Source organism: Pseudopodoces humilis, chromosome 6 (genome assembly GCF_049639895.1).
Source record: "Pseudopodoces humilis isolate 2021_Gansu_Grassland_sample_001 chromosome 6, ASM4963989v1, whole genome shotgun sequence".
NCBI lineage: Eukaryota > Metazoa > Chordata > Aves > Passeriformes > Paridae > Pseudopodoces > Pseudopodoces humilis.
Window position 1 is genome coordinate 44,946,858 of NC_142205.1, and position 12,189 is coordinate 44,959,046.

Genomic DNA, 12,189 nt, shown 5'->3' on the forward strand with positions numbered 1-12,189 from the left:
GTCCAAAACATCAGTACAGTAGTAGTAACTGCTATTAATGAACATTGCAAGTAGACCATCTGACAAGAGCCATTACTAAGACCAGTCCATGGCCTGACTTCATTGAAAATTACAGTAATAAATTTTTTAGTCCTTAGTTCATCTATTCAATATCAAAATGTCAAATCCCTCTGATTAGCTCAGCACATACACTGTGATTGAATATCTGAAAGGAGCTTCAGGGGTGCTTTGCTTTCATGTCACGCATGCAGGGTCACCAAACATCTGAAACGCAAACTTTAAAATTCATTACCCAGCCTATGCCATTTAAGCTCAGCAATCAACTTACAAACTTTGTGTATGCAAGACAGGAGATCACTTGCCAAGATGACATTTATACTCAAAGTAAACAAACAGCACAGTCTAGATTTCCTAATGCAACAGACTGTTTGCAGGATCTGATTGCTGATGCTTAATGCTCAGACCACATGCATGCAAAGAAGCCATACGATTGTGAAAACACAAACCACTCTGCTTAAACCTGAAACCTTCATCCTACAAATCAGAAAGGACTGGGTTAAACTGTGGATTGTGCTGTCCTCAAGCATTCCTCCAGTCTCCTCCATTAGCATTGATATACCCTTGTTGGAGCCCAGGACTCACTTTGCTTTGCTAAAGGGATGGAAAAACATGTTTAGAAGAAAGAAGTAAGGAGTAAACAAATGGAGATAAAAGATGAGCACATTTGTGGAACCACTTAGAATGACTACATTGCTAAAATAATCTCGTAATGTGAGGAAATTGGCTGTGAGTGGGTTTGCAGCTACAAAGAGCCACAAAACCTCAACATGGTTTGAAGTGGTTTTGCTGAGGGGAAGCAGCTGTAGCAGCTGGCCTGGATTCTGAAATGTGTTTAGGAAAAAAACCCCAACCAAACAACAAAACTCCTCACATCTTCAAGAGGTACATATCTGCAGAGAGAGCCTTGAAAGCTCAACAGGGCTTGGATGAGAACCACACCTCTTCTCAGGAAGGAGTGATGAGTGTACAGGGACCCTTACTCAATTTGCTCTCTTATTTTCTCTGAGCAGCTTCTACCAGCTTTTGTTCTTCCAAAAGGTAGGCTGGGCTAGAAAGCTCTTAACACTCCTCTTTCCACCAAGTGTATTTATCTGAGCAAGTCCAATGGGCCTGAATCCAGCTACAACAAACTTTCTGGGAACCTCTGACTGTTATGAAATGTAGTGACTCAGCCAAGCTACATAAAAAAGAGAATATATTTTATTTGTTTACTGGAACTTAATAAACCAAGGCAGGAAAAAAAAAAGTGTCAGAAAAGACACATTCCCACATATCTTCATCTTAGAAAGATTCGTCCTCCTCTCTGACCCTAGGCAGGTGTTGCTATCTGGCTTTCTGCCTCTCTCCCCTAGCCCATAGCTCTGCACTTCAGACACTCCTAGTCACCTGTCCCATGATGCAGTTGAATCAAAGGTATCAGTGCTTATTTATGACCAGCATTTACCCACTTATGTTCCCATTGCCATGGTGAGCAGCAACAGAACCTGAAATATAAGGTCAAAACATAGCCTAGATATCTCCCACAAGCCATATGGAATAATCATTTTCTGAGGGAATTTCTGGCATAAATTTGCGCTTGCTCTCTGACCAAAAGCACGCCTCAGCTCAGCACTCTGGACTCCTAACTGAGCTCCTAGGACAGAGAACAATAAATATCCCTAAAAATCTTCAACCCAGATTCCTCTACAGAAACTGAAGAGGAACTTGCCAGTTCCTTATAGGTTATCAGTGTTACGTCTTTGATCTCTGTCAGCTTCACTGTGTTTCCTTCCACCACGTGGAAGTTCAGGTCCATTGCACATACCTGCGCTGCTTGCCAAGCACCCCAACATCACTTCATAGGAATTGATTATTATTTTTCATCTTTCATAACTTTCAGAGCTTTTCAGCCTATCGTTGCACAAATAATGTATGACAATATATGTTGCATCTGAATATATTTGTGAAGACAAACCAGACCTCTTCCCCAGTAATTATACCACTGAAAATCAAATGTCGGTCTGCGTGTCTCGGGTTACTCAGAGCTAATGCAGTTAGCATCACTGTACAGTAATGTAAACTACATCAAACTAATCACACATCAAAACAGAGGAAAAAATAGGAGAAATCAAATGAACCCTGGAAAGAGACATCATCAAGTACTGGCTGCCAGGACTGCACATACTGATATTCCTGAGGAAAGATGAAAATTATTGTGGTAAGTACATCACAATTTAGGCCAGCCTAAGAGGGAGGCTGTCCACTTGGTGAAAATCTGAATCAAAGCAAATATTCAGCATAAGAGACCATGTTCTGGAGACAGGTATGAGGACACAAAGCGTGAAGCACCAAAAAGGCAGAAACATAGTAAGAACTTACAATCACTGTCTGGTCTCAGCAGGAATCAAAATTCAATTACTGGGACCTGCCAGATTTCAGTATAAATTGACATTTCTGGGCATTAAGTAGGATTATCAATAGATGAGAACACAAAAGTGCAGTATTGACAATAGTGCCAGTATATCAGAATGGTGATACTGCAGCCCAGTTTGGTATCCTAGGCTTGGTGAATAATACACTGGGCAAAACAGAAACTTTTCATTTCTGTGTTACTTCCTGTATCACCTCAGCCTTCTCTGGATTAATTTTAAAACAGCTATTTTGGGAACTTGTGAAAACAAAGGCAGCTCCATGTCAGTTTTAGCTTGGGAGACTGTCAAAAATCCAATTCTAGCTGCAGCTTATGTGGAATCAAATGCAGACTCAGGCCTTAATTTTGACATAGGCATCCCAACACAGAGACAGCAGCTCTGTTTTTTCCTCTGTGAATTGCAACATATCTTTTCTACTGCTAAGTTTTCATGTCATATGAAAAACAATGCAATTTAGAAATTCTCCTCCTCTACTTTGATACAATCTTGAGGAATGCAAGTGAATTCTTCATTTTAATCTGGATCACCAGCAAGATGAAAGAGCATAAAAATTTAAAAAGAGATCAAAATTAAGAAAAAGATGTAATATCCAAGGAAAACAAATAAATATTTAGCCAGAAAACAGGTGTAGCTCAATGGAAACTTCCCTGTGCAATATGAAAAATGTCAGTAAAGGGCTGTGAATAGTTCTTGCCTACTTTACTCACTTCATATCAAAAACACACTTCAATGCTTTGTTGTTTCAGTCCCAAGAGATCGGAAATGTTTGCCCTGAACTGCTACTGACCATACACACCAGTTTGATCAGAAAGACCAAAAGTCTGGTAGTAAGTGTGTACCATAAGCTGAAGAAAAACAGCTCAGAAGTTGTATTATTCAGCAGGCAAAAGTATACTACAGCCTTCACAGAGGGAAAGAAGTCCTCTCTTGGAGAAAGCCAATGGAAGTAAAAACAAAAGGACACTATAAGGAAGATCAAAAAATCTCAGTGCATTGAGGTGACCAGCATGCAGCACATCAGAACTTTCCAAAACACTACTGTACATTCTAGGTACAGCGCAGGTTCTAATATCTTTCCAAGGGCAAAATAGTCTGGAAACTGGTCTGGAAGGTAGTCCTGATGAATTCCTAGATGACAGATATATATGTCACTATGTTACAGGACTGAACAGCAGCATATGCAAGCCAGATCTCCATCCTGAAGGTTAGATGATCCTGTGCAAATCATTTCCCTGTCTTCTTCTTGATATTTCCAGGAGTAGCAAAGACAATATTGATGATGCCCACTGTATTATGCAGTTAGACAAGATGATGAAAATAAACAGAAGTGGATATGTACTTAAGAAGAAATAATTTGCTGTGGCTTCTTCTCTTCATTGACTATCATGCAAACTCATCCAAGGAAGCTTAACAAGATATTGTCTGAAATGCATCTGGAACTCGACAATCCAGATTCAACCCTAGCAGTGTAAGAGTTAGCATCATTATTAATATGCTGAATACCACTTCTCCAAAAATCTCAAAGTGAAATATCATAATTCACCTCTAGGTCAGAATATCACATCTAGAAGGTGGAGTTTTTTCCCATTCCACAGGTATGCTATCATAGATATTAACTGGAAAAATGTCTATTTACTTCAAATAGGAGGGGGGAAATGTGCCCAGACTGGAGATGCCCATGGCAGCTGCAGTGAGGAAACAAGAAACTAAAGAAGTCTGTACCAACATGAAAGCTTTTAACATGCCACTGTAAAGGTTCAAGACTTCTTTAAGAGTCAGATGATTTTATCACCAATCACCTTAATGATGGTGCATACTCAGCTAAGAGAAGCTGTGGACACAGTTCGACTCTAATTATTTGAATCCACAGATTTTTTCCAATTTCTATTTTTTTGAAAGACAATATAAAAGTGAAAACATAAGTCCTAAAAGAAGCAGCAGAAAAGTTTTACTGAGCAATCATATAATCATAGAATACCAGGCTGGAAGGGGGACTCAGGACAATTTTGCAGTTGCACTCCCAAGGCAATGCACACCTCACCTGTGCGATTCTTCCAGCATGAAATCACACCCACAAGCTTGTAATCCAGCCCAGGGACTCCAAAGAAAAATGTAGTTGTCACCTGTACCTGATGTTCATCTAAATAATGTCCCCAGCAGCAAGAAATTGACACAGCATAGCTACTTATGACAGAAGCACTCTGTGATCTGCCTCACCCACACCTTCTCTCTTTCCTTGGTAACTCTGGAAAAGAGCTTATTCTTCCCTTGGATACCCTTTGACAGCAAGGGACATCCTTTTAACTCTTCTCAGTGGAAATTATTACAGATCTAAGGTACTTGTGACAGCCAAGGCTTACCTGTTCCCTCTGGTCGAATGAGTACATTTATCAGCCCAGATGAAGATTATAATGGATACAAGGACTCCCTGATGACTTTTCCCTCACAGCCAAATCTCTCCTTTGCTGCTTTATGAAAGTTGAAACATTTATGTGCAAATGTACCAATATCAAAATTCCATGTAAGATTTTTTAACTCTAGGGTGGAACTTCAGAGGGAAACTAAAGAAATATGCTTAATCTGCTCTGTGAGTACCAGCACTTCTGTAAAACAAACACAGCAGTGATGAAGGATCTCGCACAACCCAACATCTTTGAAACTCAATCTCATACAGCATAAATACAGTCCCCTGAGTCACCCTCTTTTCTACCTCCTCTAAATGACTATATTTGAATCATGCACATGAGAAAAAACATCAGGAAAGTACCATTACCTGCACTACATATGTCGCAGAAGCACAAATGGCATGGAATGTCTAAGCCTTTTAATAATGATGCTGTTCTCCACTGCAGATCACCTGGCACACACAGTTCAGCTCTCTGAAAATATAATGCAGTCACTCCCTGATTAAATTACTCCTGGAGTGGAAAAGACATTGAGCAGCCTGCCTGTTTCAATTGGCTGTGTAGTGACTGAGCTCCATGAATATGGAAATAATTGGATATCCTAGACCAACATAGAGGAGGACGAGGAATATGTGACCCCCATAAAGGGCATGCTGGAGTTGCATGAAAGCGAAATCACAGTGTAATATTAAACAAGTGAAAACTCCTTGATATCAGTGATAGAGGTTAGAAAACAAATCAAGATTACTCCAGTAAAATGCCAGAGGGTTCCAACAAAGATGCAAAGCCTTTTCAAATGCATTTTACAGGCTCCTTTCTCCAGGGAAAGAGGTAAAACTGAGATTTTTTTTTAAATCCTAATTCATAACTCTAATCTACATCTTTGTGTCTCTTTTGTTCTTGATGATTAATAGGTTTACAAGACTACTAAGTAGCTGGAAGATAAGTGTTTTTACTTGGGCTCTGAAGCTTTGACCTTAGTAGTAGTTAATAGCCCAAAAGATTCTAATCAGACTATGAGAAATGGACAAGTACCCTAGGAAAACCAAAAAGCTTTACCACCAGATGAGCCTGTTTTCACCAACTCAAGCAGACACACTGCAAAGAAAGTAAGAAAATTACAGCCCTGAATTTTACTGGAAAAATTCTGTCACATATGTCTGTAAAATCTTTTTTAAAAAGCATGTATTTTCCTTGGACGTGACTCACTTTCCCACCTGTGCTAACCAGGAAGAACCAGCACTCCAGTATAAGAGGTGTTTTGGTGAAATTGAAGTGCTCTGCTTCCCACATACTCCTGCAGCTTGAGCACACAGCACATCCAGGCCCCGTACAGCTCTATCTCTCCTGCCACTCCCTGGAACGGCTGGCAAACAAGGTGTTACAGCAACCTTGTGTCTTCTTCAGCTTCTTCTACCTGGCTGTCATAGCAAGAGGCAGATCCAATAGCAAGGAAGAAAAATGGAGTCTAAACCACACTGGACAAATGCAAACATGCATGCACATAGAATTCTAAACATTTTTTGTCCCCATCTGAAAACTAGGGCTACCAATTCATGACAATATTTTTAAAAGGTCCTGAGATGTACTCTCAAAACAGTTTTGCATTTGCAAAGATCTAGTTTCTTAGTGTAGTTAGTTCCTAAGGATTTTAGAGTGAAGCTGTATTTTCCTTTCTCTAATGCTAAGAAATTTTCCTTTCATTCCTTTAACATTACATAAGTGCTTTTCATTTCCTGAACAATTTTCGGAGAAAGCCGCTATATTTTTGGAATATCTTATTAATTCATAAATTTATATACATGGTTCAATTAAGCATCGGAAAACTTCACCACTGACTTTTGTCTCATAAAATCACCTTACACTATCCTGTAAGTTAAAAGGTCAGTGGCATGTTTTCTATCCCTGTGGCTCAAACAAATCTCTGTATCAGTTTCTAAACTAGCAGCCGTTATTTACACAGTAAATTCATTAGTCTAAAATATTTCTGTTTAAATTTGCTAGGGTTAGAGGTAATATTATGATGTGTTACATATTATCTTCAGATAGTTTTTTACCTAATAGCAGTATGATGAGAAAAAATCAATGCAGCCAACATGATTCACAATACACACCACCATACATTTTGCTGATAGCTTTTTACAAGCTTTCCCGAAGTTTATTTAAAATCTCTTCCCTGAAATCAAGAGGCTACATCTTCTCACAAATACAATAATACAAAGTTTCCTGTATAAAGGGTGTTTCAAAACTGTTACCTCGATTTTCAGACTATTCTAACTGAAGAAGAACGCTTTTCTAAAATACTGGCTCCACATTAAAAGCACACATGGGAAAGATTATTTGATGTAAAGCTCCTCCTTTCAAAATCGATACAACTGAAAGTTTCCCTCTGTGAAGGAGATTGGTACGTATGTGGTCATTCTAAATGTTAATGAAAATATCATGAATACAAAGAATCCAAATATACACATACTCTGGTCTGGGCAAGTTGAAATCTAACTGTCCTATCAGAGGTTGGGTGACTGGCTACAAAAGCTAAAAAATAAAAATTAAACAAATGCACCTTTCAAAACTGGAAGCCACTTGGTTCACTGAGTGATTACTTTTGATCCCTGGCACATGTAGCTCTAACTCTGTTATGATCATGGCCAGCACTTCCATAACTACCTTCTGTGAAATCAATTCACAGGGGAAAATGCTGAAAAAAAATCTTAAAACCCTACAAGTACTAAAGTCCCACTTTTAAGACTGGAATGTTCTGCCTTTCCAGATGTAGTTGAAGTACCAGCTTGGTAGCAGAAATGGCAGCACAGATGACATAACATCTCCTTACCTTTCACGATTCACATACCAGAAAAAGATGTGAGTGCAACACAAACCAGTGACCATCAGTACTGGTCTGGGTAACATGAAACCCTCTGAAGCTCTCTGCCTTGGTGCATGTGCCTAGGAGGCCTTTGGTTGTTCAAACACTCCTGTGGTTTCAACATTTTGGCCTGTAACTCCTATTAAGACAACTTTCAAGAGAAATTATCTCTTAGTAAACTAGGTGGAGTTACAGATAGCTAGACTGGTTTGAAAACTAAGTGATTCTAATTTCTAAATATGGCTATACAAGAAAAGATGATCTAGTAGGCAAAACTGACCTTAAATGCAGGACATTTAAGTCCAGCTTTTGGTTCTGCCGCTGGCCCACTGGCAAGATTCCGTGTGAGATTTTTCGCCATGCACAAAAAAATAATGGAACAATAAGAGAATTGCCTCAAAATCTGAGCAACATTATAAGCAGATGATTAAGAGATATATTGAGCTGCAGACTTTTGGCTTTGAAGATCTTGATCCAGTTTCTTATCCTGGAAAGGAAGCTGGGATTATTCAATTTAAGAACTGTCAACTATTTATAGCATTAGCTATTAAAAAAAAAAAAAAAAAATCTTTTAAGAAATAGCAAGCCAGAAACCTCTTGCTGCTTCAACCATCTCAAGTAGAAACAATTCCCAGGGGTATCTGCATACTGTTCCAAGGTTGCTGGAGTGCATATTGTTCCATGTCCTCTTGCCAGTAAATTGCCAAACCACTGTCAAACACACAATGGAGAGGAAAAAGGAAAAAAGGGTTCTGAGGATTTAACTTCAGTAGAGTTTCTATCACAGTTCTGTTACTTTAGGAAGATGTTGCCCATGTCCAAGTGACTGAATAACATTTTTCTGTTATCAAGGCAATGCAACCTGATCTAGTGGAAGATGTCCCTGCCTATGGCAGGGGTGTTGGAACTAGATGATCTTTAAACACTGTTCAATGCTAATGTACTTTTAAGAACATTCCCATTGGCATGGAACAGGGATAACATAGTACAGTTTAACCTAAAACTGTTGATGATGAACCTGAAAACAGAATCCAGAACTGTAACTACTCTAAAACTGAGGTACCTTAAAAAAAACAAAACCACACAGCTCTCTGCTATCTTCTGACAAACAACCTTCTGTCTCTGTATCAGAAGAAAGAAAGAGCTCTGCTCAACATTGAATATGTTAATTTACTCATTGGTAGAGAATACACCATGAAGACATTTTCTCTAAAAACTAAGTCCCAAAGGGAGGTGAAGACATTTACTCCTGTTTTGACTAACCAGTCAAGTATAAGAATGCAACACATACACTAATAAAGATATCTGAGTCCCTAACATAGAAATCATTAAGAACAATGATGACATCTTAGCTGGATAGACACAAATGAAATGGTTTAGGGATGAAAGATTAACACTGCACTGTCTAAAAACTTCTATAGAGCAACTGAATAAAAAATGAGAGTTTCTTCAGGAATCAGATAATGGCCTGAGGTATGCTGGTATGGCCAAAGACATGGTGTGACAGAGCTTTCTCTCACCAGAGGGTAACTAACTGATGGAAGCTTGTGAGCAGGCTTTTTCTAGTAGATGGGACCTGAAAAGTAAGCTACATGCAAACAAGAAAATTTTGTCAGAAGAGGATCAATTCAGTACGACCTAGTGAAAGAAAATAGAAATTAAGTATAAACAGATTCAGCATTTTTGCCTTATGTTTTTTGTCTATATCTTTCGTAAGTGTTTCTAAGTGCATTGCTGACTTTAATTGTTACAAACAAAAGTTCACAGAACATTTCCTCTTAACCTGTCTTGACTTGTGCATTGTTTAGACTAACTAGCCTTTCTTTACTAAGGCCATGGCAAGACACAGACCAGGTCACAAGGGTAAGAAAACAAGCACCCAGTTAACCAGGTAACAGGAACCCAGTTAGGGCATGCAAGGAGAAATATAGCAAGCCATGAGCTCTGCTATGTTGACTAGGTGGAAAGCTGGCACCACAAACATCAGGAAAAACAAATAAATACCCTCCAGTAACTGTTGGGATGGAAATCAGTAGGATATTACATCAACTCCGAAGATCCCAAAGAACACACCAAGCTACCCACATCACTTATCCTCCTTCCTCATTCATGTTTTCTGGAAAATTAATGTCCAAAGAAATGTCAACACATCATGGTGGGATGCCAATAAGATTGTCTTTGAAAAGCAGGACTGGCTACCTCACAAACCAGAAGGGAAAGGGGGCAGCCCAATACACCCTCTGCCAGTGATGGTCGATCAGAGATCCTATCTAATTTTTTCAGAAAAGGGTTCAGAAAACATGTCATATGAAGACTGCATTAGTTTATTATACTTCTTAATTTTAAGGAACATTCAACTTGAGATAACTTTAACAATAGGGAATAAGAGAGATTTTTTTTTTGGACAGTAGAAAACAGGTTGCAGACATAAAGTGTGTATTTGAACGATGACAGGATATGGATTTACAGCTCCAAAAAATAAGATGACAGAAAATAATAAGATTTGGCATAATGTTGATTAAAGAAAATTAAACCTCAATGGGTTTTAAAACACCTTAGAATTAATTTATTAATTTGAGTATTGTAAATGCTTATAGTAGTAAATATTTTTGTTCTATAAAATTAAAAATAGTTTACTGTAACTTTGTAACTCTACCCTCTATCATTCCTTACCCCTTTCCAAGTAAAAAAACCTTTCAACAAACTGCTAAGGGACACTTCTGAATGGAGTTAACACTAGGTGTAATTCAAAGAGCAAACAGCTTCAGAGATGTGAAGAGCCAAACAAGATAGATTTAAAACACTTTGCTAAATCAAAAGTGTTTCTGGACATGCAGTACAGCATGTGTGCCTTAAAAGATGCAGACTCCCCTTGTAAGAGATGTCCCAAATATTCAGATGGATTGATTTAAATAATGAGAAAACTATAGAACGCATGAGCAAAAATCCTGAATTATAAAAACTGTAACCTTGATACAGTAAAGAAAAATTAACATCCCTTGAATGGCAAGCTCTTAAATTGCTTGAAAAGAAATATGAACAAGAAGTAGTATTTTCTAATTCTCCATGCACTAATCATAACTCACCAACAGTGGTTTCCCACACAAATCCATTTTCAATGCAGTTGCATTGGGCAATGTTGCAGTGACACCTTTCAGATATTCTGATGCTCATAAATAATGATTCAACCTTTTAAAGCTATATACTTCCTCTAAGAAGCAACATTAAGTAGACAAGGAAGTAAACAGCTTGATATGAATAACTTTTTTATTTGGACTGCTCTTAAAAAAGAATACACAAAAAATACATTGTATATGTTTGAAAACAATTCTGCTCAAGTTAAACATTACCATAAAAGTCATCCTCTTACAAGGAAAGTGATTCACAGTGGAAACAATTTGAAACCCAGTTTTACAAAGTTTGCATAAGAATTGCCCAGCCAGGGCAAGAAATCCACTCACTCCCATGCTATGTGATAAGCATAGAGGACAAAACCAAAGCAATTACAAGAAATGGCCTTTCATTGATCCAGAGAACACAAGCTGATAGGAACATGCAGATAGGCAGTAGATATTGTTGAAATAAAAATACAGATTTTAAGTGTCACATAGACAAGGAACAGTTTTGTGACAAGTATAAACACATTTTATCATTAAGAAAATCAAATAGCAACAGGATAATCTTAGTAACTATAAAGAAAATAAATACTGCATCTACTTCATATTCTGATTTCAGAGATAAGGATAAAAAATTGTCTTACCTCAAATACAGCCTGAAGAGAGACATTAACAATATGCCTACATCCTCTCTTAGTTTCCTTGATAGCAATCTAAGAAGAAATACAAAATAGCAAATAACTGTCTTCCCTACAGAGAACATGTGCCCAGGAATAACACACTTCCCAGTAAAGTGTGCAGAACAGAAGTAAAAAAGAAATTAAAAAATTAAAACTCAAAAAGACAATCCTTGCAAATTAAAAAGACAAGAACTTTATATTTGACGTTCACAGTATGATTTATTGCATTTTAAGGGAGTAGAGACATTCAGGAATTAGATAATATAGACTTAACTGTGATATTACCTCAATTCTCACTGAAATATTCATTCGTTACAATTTGTCTACAAAAGGAAGATTATAAATTCATCCACACAGAACTCAGACACTGAACATGTAAAAAGATTCCTATTCCAGTAGTAGGCACACATGAGCTCACACAATACAACCTTATTAACTTGCTTTTTCCTCCCAAACTACAGTGCTTACTAAAGCACTTACTAAATGTTAAATGCTTTGGTCAAGAGTTCAGTCACTGACCTGCACTGAAAGCCTTATGTTCAGCTCCAACATTTTCTAACAGCAATCAAGGAAAAAAAAAATGGTTTCACGGAATGAACTGTTAAAAAAGAAAATCCTCATATAAGCTTTCCCCGAGGGGGAAGAAATATC

At 37.9% G+C, this 12,189-nt stretch overlaps 1 protein-coding gene across 1 annotated transcript in view; it reads right to left on the reverse strand.

The window, feature by feature from the left end:
• The window catches only part of CSGALNACT1 (chondroitin sulfate N-acetylgalactosaminyltransferase 1), a 41,443-nt gene extending 29,256 nt beyond the window's left edge, over positions 1-12,187 (reverse strand). The window contains exons 1-2 of the mRNA XM_005517528.3: positions 12,058-12,187; positions 11,503-11,571 (exon numbers count right to left, since the gene is read on the reverse strand). The gene's annotated coding sequence lies outside the window, so the exon portion shown is untranslated. The remainder of the gene's footprint in view (positions 1-11,502; positions 11,572-12,057) is intronic.
• Positions 12,188-12,189: the final 2 nt, after the last annotated feature.